This window comes from Cebus imitator, unplaced genomic scaffold, assembly GCF_001604975.1.
Source record: "Cebus imitator isolate Cc_AM_T3 unplaced genomic scaffold, Cebus_imitator-1.0 Scaffold607, whole genome shotgun sequence".
NCBI classification, from domain to species: domain Eukaryota; kingdom Metazoa; phylum Chordata; class Mammalia; order Primates; family Cebidae; genus Cebus; species Cebus imitator.
Genome location: NW_016107922.1, coordinates 961,920 through 971,085, shown reverse-complemented (window position 1 = coordinate 971,085; position 9,166 = coordinate 961,920).

The following is a 9,166-nucleotide window of genomic DNA, read 5'->3' as shown; positions in this document are numbered from 1 at the left end:
CTGAGGCAGGGGAATCGCTTGAATCTGGGAGGCGGAGGTTGCAGTGAGCCAAGATCGTGCCACTACAGCCCAGCCCGGGCAACAGAGTGAGACTCCATCTCAAAAAAAAGAAAACAAAAGAACTCCAGGGCATAAACTGCAGGGGAGTCCCCTATCCACTGCCCCTTGGGCCCAGGTCTCTCAATTCCATGCACTTAGAGTGTGATCTCTTAAACAAACAGGCGGCTGTCCAGACACCCCACCCAAGGCTCCACTCATTACTTTCTTCTTGGTCCTCTGACCACGTGGTCTTGCCTGTCTTTCTCCCAGGCATTGTCGGAATTCCCACCTCCACATGCCCACGCCTAGATTCAGCTTCCTGGCTGGTGCCTGAGAGCATAGCTCCTGCCTGCCCACTGGCCTGGCCAGTGAGATCTGCCCTGCCTGATGCTAGCAACTGCTCAAACCAGGCAGCCTGTGGACGGGACTGCCTGATGCTGTCCACCCACGCAAAGAGAATGGAGCCCCGGGAGAAGGCTCTCTGGCGTCACCCCAACACAGTACTGCGTGAGCCTTGCACTTCTTTGCAGTGTGGCAGGGCACATCTCACATGGATGCTTGCAGGGATGTGGAGCGGGGAGTGTGAGAGGGTGGGGAGGGGCGTGGAGAGGCCAGGATCCAGGAGAGAATGCCCTACAGAGGCAGAGACCCTTGGCTTGGCATGCAGGGAGCATAAGAAGGAGTAAACCCAGGACACAGCTAGGCTGTGGCACCCCTTTGGGAGCGCCCACACATAGGGACACATGGCCTTGGGGATTTCCAGACAGCTTAGGGGCTTACTTCTGATAGAAGAGACTTCCTTTCTGGAGGCCTCAACTTCCCTCTTAGTTGGTTGAAGCTGCTGTCACAAAATATCACAATCTGGGTGACTTAAACAGCGAAAACAGTTCCAGAGTCTGAAGTCCAAGATCAACGTGCTGACAAGCTTGGTTTCTTCTGAGAATTCTCCTCCGTGTGCCAGCAAGCACCCTTGTGGCCTCTTCCACCTCTGAGTTTCCTGTTCCCGCAAGGACGCCAGACGTTGGATTAGGCCCACCCTAACGGATCACGTCTTTAGAGGTCCTGTCTCCAAGGACAGTCACCTTGTGAGGTCCTGACGGTTAGCCTTCAACATATCAGTTTCGGGCCAGGCGCAGTGGCTCACGCCTATAATCCCAACACATTGGGAGCTGAGGTGGGAGGATCCCCTGAGCCCAGGAGGTTGAGGCTGCAGTGAGCTTTGTTGGCGCCACTGCACTCCAGCCTGGGCCTCACAGCAAGACCGTCTCTCAAAAAAAGAAAAAAAAAAAAAGACTGGGCGTGGTGGCTCACACCTGTAATCCAAGCACTTTAGAGGCCAAGGCGGGCGGATCACCTGAGGTCGGGAGTTCAAGACTAGACTGACCAACATGGTGAAACCCTGTCTTTAAAAATAATAATAATAATTTTTTTATTTTTTTGAGGTGGAGTTTCGCTCTTGTTACCCAGGCTGGAGTGCAATGGCGCCATCTCAGCTCACCTCAACCTCCGCCTCCTGGGTTCAGGCAATTCTCCTGCCTCAGCCTCCTGAGTAGCTGGGATTACAGGCACGCACCACCATGCCCAGCTAATTTTTTGTATTTTTAGTAGAGACGGGGTTTCACCATGTTGACCAGGATGGTCTCGATCTCTTGACCTCGTGATCCACCCGCCTCGGCCTCCCAAAGTGCTGGGATTACAGGCGTGAGCCACCGTGCCCGGCCCAACAAAAAATTTTTAACCCCCCCAAAAAAAAACTGAATTTTGGGAGAGACACCGTTCAGCTAGCAATACCGAAAGTAAGGAATACAAATACCAATCTATTTCACTCGTGGAAGGAAGTGATTTCAAAAGAGAGGGCAGAGATTTGTTGCAATCAGCAGACCAAGTTTAGATTTAAGTACCTCCCACAAAATTTCAGAAAGGTCTGTCTTGTCCTTTGTTAGAAAAAAAAATCGCTCCTTCATGCAAGCATTTATTGAGCGCCTCTCTGCCAAGCAGCGTGAAAATAAAGCTATAAAAGCGGAGGCCCTTGGCGCACCTCGGTGCAGATATTGTCTGATCTAATCAAGAGGTATTTATTGAGTGGTGTTGGAGGTTGAAGGAGTATCAGACGAACCCGATCCCAGTCCCGAAGGAGCTTGTAATTCTTGCTGGGAAGACAAGAACCACTGGTATGACACCAGGAACAGCAGCAGGTGATATATAACTGAGTTCTAAATTGTGTGGTGGGGACTTCAATTGCTGCTGGAATTGGGAATGAGGAAGATCAATGAGGGAGCGGGCTGGCACCAGCTAAATCACTCAGACTGAAGCATTCATTAGCAGGAGCCATTGTTCACGTCGCAGACTTTCTGTTCCAAATGGCAAAAGCCAGTCCGAAAGCCCCGATCACGAGGATGACTCAAGACCTCCAGTTTCATTTCATGTTTCTAACGTCACAAGACAGCCGTGGGCCTCGTCCTGCTCAGCAGAGTCCTAACCCGACTTTCTCCACTCAGCTTCCCCTGCTGAGGCTACATGAAACAGGAGTTCCCCACCACAACTCTACATCGACACCCCAGGGGGCAAGTTCAACCAGCAGTCCAGGCCAGTGAGCCTCCCTGCACCCCATTCCCACCTGATCAGACCCTGATTCAGTTACGGGGTCAGAATGCCCCTGTTTGCTTGGGGGCCCATGGCTACTTGTTGATTGCACAGGGCACCTGCTGAGAAGATGCTGGAAGGGAGGGAGGGGCAGAAAGACAGGAGGAGCCCATGGAATTGGCCAGAGACACAAAAGACAGAGAACGTGGGGAACTGAGAACTAGAATGGATTTCTGGCCTGACCCATTCGGGGCACCCCTTTTAGACCAGGGGTGCACTGGCCAATGAGTGCAGCTGGGCTCTCTCTACCGCTCTTCAGCCTCCTCTGCCATGCTGAAAGGCCCCAGATTTTAGTCCCAGTTCAGGTTGCTGCATCCATAACCTGGGGAACGTGGCAGCCCCTGCCGGGGTTTCACAGGCGTGCAGAGGGTGCCTCTGGGTGGGGCTCCATTCCTCCACGGGCAGGAGTCCCTGGGCAGTGACCACGCCCTAGAGACGGCCAGGGTGCCATCATTCCAAGTACTATATTGGGAGTATCTTAAAAACCTGTCTGAAACAAGTACCTGAGAATTCACTTTTTTTTTTTTTTTTTTTTTTTTTTTTTTTTTTTGAGGTGGAGTTTTGCTCTTGTTGCGCAGGCTGGAGTGCAATGGTGCAATCTCGGCTCTCTGTAACCTCTGCCACCTGGGTTCAAGTGATTCTCCTGCCCCAGCCTCCCAAATAGCTGGGATTACAGGCATGCATCACCACGCCCAGCTAAATTTGTATTTTTAGTAGAAACGGGTTGGTCAGGCTGGTCCCGAACTCCTGACCTTAGGTGATCTGCCCGCCTCGGCCTCCCAATGTGCTGGGATTACAGGCGTGAGCCACTGCTCTTGGCCGAGAATTCACTTTTGCTGAGAAAGTAGTGAGGGTCCCACGACATTTTAGGAGCAACATTTGTTGAGGTGGTGTGGAAATCAGTCGTGCAAACTCGACCACCTAAGAAAACGAAGCCCAAATCTGAACTTCCCAAAACACAACTTGAAAACTTGAATTCACCATCTTTTTTTTTTGAGATGGAGTCTCACTCCGTTGCCCAGGCTGGAGTGCAGTGGTGCAAACTCAGCTCACTGCAGCCTCTGCCTCCCAGGTTCAAGTGATTCTCCTGCCTCAGCCTCCTGAGTAGCTGGGACTACAGGCATATACACCATACCCCACTAATTTTTGTATTTTAATAGAGATGGGTTTCACCATGTTGGCGAGGCTGGTCTTGAACTCGTGACCTCAAATGATCCCCCCAGCTCAGCCTCCCAAAGTGCTGGAATTATAGGTGTGAGCCACTGCGCCCAGCTAGCTGATGGTATTTTCATGCACCTCACCCAATGGCAGTGGACTTGGTTTAACCCATTTCCCAGGAAACAAAAGAAATCATTTGGTTCAGGTACTAAATGGGTCACTGGGCTTAGTGGCAAGAGCTCCTAATAAGAAATATTACTTGAGGACTTACATTGTGCCAGAGGTTTCACATACGTGACATCCTTTAATCTTCCAGATACTATAACCATTTTCACTGTAGAGATGAGAACACTGGGCTGGACAAGGTGGCTCACGCCTGTAATCCCAGCACTTTGGGAGGCCGAGGCAGGTGGATCACAAGGTCAGGAGTTTGAGACCAGCCTGGCCAACATGGTGAAGCCCTGTCTCTACTAAAAATACAAAAATCACCCAGGTGTGGTGGTGCACACCTGTAGTCCCAGTTACTCGGGAGGCTGAGCAGAGAATCACTTGAACCTGGGAGGCGGAGGTTGCAGTAAGCCAAGATCAAGTCGCTCCTCTTCAGTCTGAGCGAAAGAGCCAGACTCCATCTCAAAATAAAATAAAATATTCTTTTGATTTTTTTGCTAGCTTTCAAAAAATGAGACAATGTCACATAATATTTAATTTTCTTTTTTTTTTGAGACGGAGTTTCGCTCTTGTTATCCAGGTTGGAGTGCAATGGCGTGATCTCGGCTCACCACAACCTCCACCTCCTGGGTTCAATCAATTCTCCTGCCTCAGCCTCCCGAGCAGCTGGGACTACAGGCGCATGGCACCATGCCCAGCTAATTTTTGCATTTTTAGTAGAAACGGGGTTTCTCCATGTTGACCAGGATGGTCTCGATCTCTTGACCTCGTGATCCACCCGCCTCAGCCTCCCAAAGTGCTGGGATTATAAGCGTGAGCCACCTCGCCTGGCCATGATATTTCAATTTTTAACTTCTCCTGGAAAAAAAAAATTCAGACGATTAGGCAAACGGGGACTCTTCTTCATACAAGGCAAAGTCAGGAGCTGCCTCCTTTAGACAGAGCTCATGCTCTCAGGTCCACTTCATAAAATCACTGAGAGGGCACAGGTGGGGGCCCTAGAACCACAGCCTTCCAACCTCCAGCCCGGACTCCTGGTTCCACGGCTCTTGGCAAATGGCAGAGCAGTCAGGGCTACCTTATTACAAAAATCTAGGGCTTGGTCCTCACCAAAAAGGAGCTGTTCTTTCACTTGGGCAACCTTCTCTGAAAGCAAAGTCACATGTCTTGTAATGAAACTTCGAAATTAGGGTTGACACACAATGTGGCAAAGGAACACTCAGCTTGTTGTCCCTTTGGCATCAACCTCCCCGACACATAAAGAGGGCTTTCCTTTGCTAGGCTCCATGCAGACACACTGCTCCCAGGGAGCTGTGGAAAGGGTCGATCAGAGAACGACCATCTTCAGTTACTACGGGAGACATTGCTCGTTGTCCACTCAGTTCCTCCTTTGCTCCTGATCATTTTGTTCACAGTAGCAATATTTTCAGGGAAGGGGGACCCAGCCCTAGGGAGCTATGATTGGATAGTTCACTCTGCCAATTCCAGGCTTCCTTGACAGGAACTGCCTTAGGAATAGGCACATGAGGCCGGGCATGGTGGCTCACGCCTATAATCCAAGCACTTTGGAGGCCAAGGCGGGCAGATCACCTGAGGTCGGGAGTTCAAGACCAGCCTGACCAACATGGTGAAACCCCATCTTTAAAAAAAATAAATAAAAAGTAATAGGCACATGATAAAATGTAGCAGGAGCAGCCACAGGAAAGGATCTCTCAGACACCGAATACAGGAGGAAGGGATTTATTTCAGCTGGGAGCAAGGTACCATTTCAAATTTAGATATGTGACATTGTTTAAACTTCTAGATATTATAACCATTTTATTTATTTATTATTTTTTAAAATATTATAACCATTTTCATTATAGAGATGAGAAAACTGAGTCCTGAAAAGCTGACTAGTCTGGGGACGTCACTTGTTCAAGGTCATATGGCTAGTCACTGGGGAAGGCAGAATTGAATTCGGATGACTCCATGGCCCATCTATTAACCGCTGGCCACACTCCCTCCCCGGAGTCTCAAACCATGAGCCTAATAAAACCTCTTTTCTTTATAAATTGCCCAGGTATTCCTTTACAGCAGTGAAGACACACTGCTGTCGGTAACACAACCCTGTGCCTTTCTCTTTCCTTGTGAGACAAGAGTCTCGCTCGGTCACCCAGGCAGGAGTGCGGTGGCATGATCTCAGCTCACTGCAACTTCCACCTCCCGAGTTCAAACAATTCTCCTGCCTCAGCCTCCTGAGCGGGTGGGACTACAGTCGTGCGCTACCTTGCCTGGCTCATTTTTGTATTTTTAGTAGAGACGGGATTTTGCCCTATTGCCCAGGCTGGTCTCAAACTCCTGGGCTCAAGTGATCCAGCTGCCTTGCTCTCCCAAAGTGCTGGGATTACGGGTGACAACCACCGCACCCGGCCAAGCCTGTGCTATTTTAAAGGTAGGGAAATCAAGGCTCAGGGACTTAAGCGATTTGTCCAAATGAAAAAGCTGAAAAATTGGCTGGACGTGGTAGCTCAGCTTATAGGCAAGTACTTTGGGAGGCTGAGGTGGGAGGCTCACCTGAAGCAAGGGGTTTCAGGCCAGCATGGACAAAATAAGGAAACTCCATCTCTACAAAAAATTTTTAAAAAAATTAACCTGGGCTGGATGGCAAACACCTGTAGTCCCAGCTACAAAGGAGGCTGAGGCAGGAGGATGGCTTGAGCCCAGCAGTTTGAGGCTGCACTGAGCTGTGATTGCATGACTGCACTCCAGCCTCCAGGGAAAAAGAGCAAGACCCTCTCTCTAGATACATAATAAATAAAATAAAATAAATACATGATAAATAAAAGGAAATATTTTAAAAGCTGAAGAATTAGGCTGGGTACGGTGATTCACGCCTATAATCCCAGCACTCTGGGAGGTTGAGGCGGGTGGACCATGAGGTCAGGAGTTCGAGACCACCCTGGCCAAGATGGTGAAACCCTGTCTCTACTAAAAAATAAAAAATTAGCCAGACGTGGTAACAGGTGCCTATAATCCCAGCTATTCGGGAGGCTGTCGCAGAGAACTGCTTGAACCCAGGAGGCGGAGGTTGCAGTGAGCCAAGATGGCGCCACTGCACTTCAGCCTGGCAACAGCATGAGACTTGGTCTCAAAACAAACAAAAAACAAAACTAAAAATACAAAAAATTAGCTGGGCATGGAGGCAGGCCCCTGTAACTCAGCAGCCAGTATGCAGGCTAAGGCAGGAGAATTGCTTGAACCTGGCAGGTGGAGGTTGCAGTGAGCCGAGATCACAATACTGCACTCCAGCCGGGGTGACAGAGCCAGACTCTTTCTCAAAAAGAAAAAAAAGTTTTAAATTAAATAAAGCTGAAACACTGCAGAGTTCAGTCTGTCTCCAAAGTCTGCTGTTTCCGAAGTCTGCTGTTTCCTTATGTGATGCCACATCACTGCCACTCAGTTCCAGGACAAGGAGATCAGAGCCGTTATCAAGCTCCTGGGAGGTCTTTCAGCTGCAGGCCACGCTCTCTGGGTGACAGCATTCTGGCTGTGGGTCCCTGCCTCGGAATCCAAGCCGAGCCGGCCTCTTGAGCCTGGTGGTGAGGTGGGACCCCCGCTCTGGTGCACATCCGGAGATTAGTTATAGGAGCTTGCCGAGAGACGTCTCTAGGCTCCACCTAGCCCCACTTGTGCCGCTATCTTGCCTGTTCTGGCAGCCTACCCCAAGCCTCCACCCTGGAAACGGCCTCCCAGTGACAGCCTCCACTAGTAAACAGAGCCATATGCAGCATCTAGGACGTGTTCTTGACAAACGTGTTTAATCGGCATCAAATCAAGCACCTTAGTTCTAAATTTCAGTTTGCAGGAAATATGCAAATAAAGAAACAAGTTAAATAACATGACGGGAAATAATTAGACAGATTCACAGTATGGAACATTAAAACATCTGTTTCTTCAAAAGTCTGTAGGTGAAGGGATTGTTCTAGATTAAAATGAATTTAAGAAAAATAACAGCCGGGCTCAATGGTTCATGCCTATAATCCCAGCACTTTGGGAGGCCAAGGTGGGTGGATCACCTGAAGTCAGGAGTTTGAGACCAGCCTGGCCAACATGGTGAAACCTCGTCTCTACTAAAAGTACAAAAATTGGCCAGGTGTGGTGGCAGGTGCCTGTAATCCAGCTTCTCAGGAGGCTGAGGCAGGAGAAGCCTCAACCTAGGTGGCAGAGGTTGCAGTGAGCAGAGATCACTCCACTGCACTCCAGTCTGGGCAACAAGAGCAAGGCTCTATTTCAACAAAAGAAAAGAAAAATAACAATAAAATGCAACATGTGATACTTAATTAGGTCCTGGCTTAAGTAAACCTGGTCAGGCGCAGTGGCTCATGCCTGTAATCCTAGCACTTTGGAAGGGCAAGGTGGGCAGATCACCTGAGGTTGGGAGTTCAAGACCAGCCTGATGAATACGGAGAAACCCCATCTCTACTAAAAATACTAAACAAACCAAAAAACTTAGCCACATGTGGTGGTGCATGCCTGTAATCCCAGCTACTTGGGAGGCTGAGGCAGGAGAACCGCTTGAACCTGGGAGACGGAGGTTTCAGTGAGCCGAGATCACGCCGTTGAATTTTAAAAAAAAAAAAAAAAAAAAAAAAAAAAAAAAAAAAAAAAAAAAAAAAAAAAAAAAAAAAAAAAAAACAGCTACAAAAGATATCTGGGGGGAAACGAGGAAACTTGAATATGGCCTCATTATTAGATTGAATTAAATAATTATTTTGGGCTAGGCCATGCATGTAATTCCAACATTTTGGGAGGCTGAGGCAGGTGGGTCACTTGAGCCCAAGAGTTTCAGAACAGCCTGGGCAGCATGGCAAAACCCTGTATCTACAAAAAAAAAGGAAAAAATTCAAAAATTAGCGGGGTGCATGCACCCGCCTGAGCAACATAGCAAGACCCTATCACTAACAATATAAAAATTAGGGCCGGGCGCGGTGTAATCCCAGCATTTGGGGAGGCCAAGGTGGGTGAATTACAAGGTCAGGAGTTCAAGACCAGCCTGGCCAACATGGCAAAACGCCACCTCTACTAAAAATATAAAAATTAGCCGGGCGTTGTGGCACGTGCCTGTAATCCCAGCTACTCGGGAGGCTGAGGCAGGAGAATTGCTTGAACCTGGGAG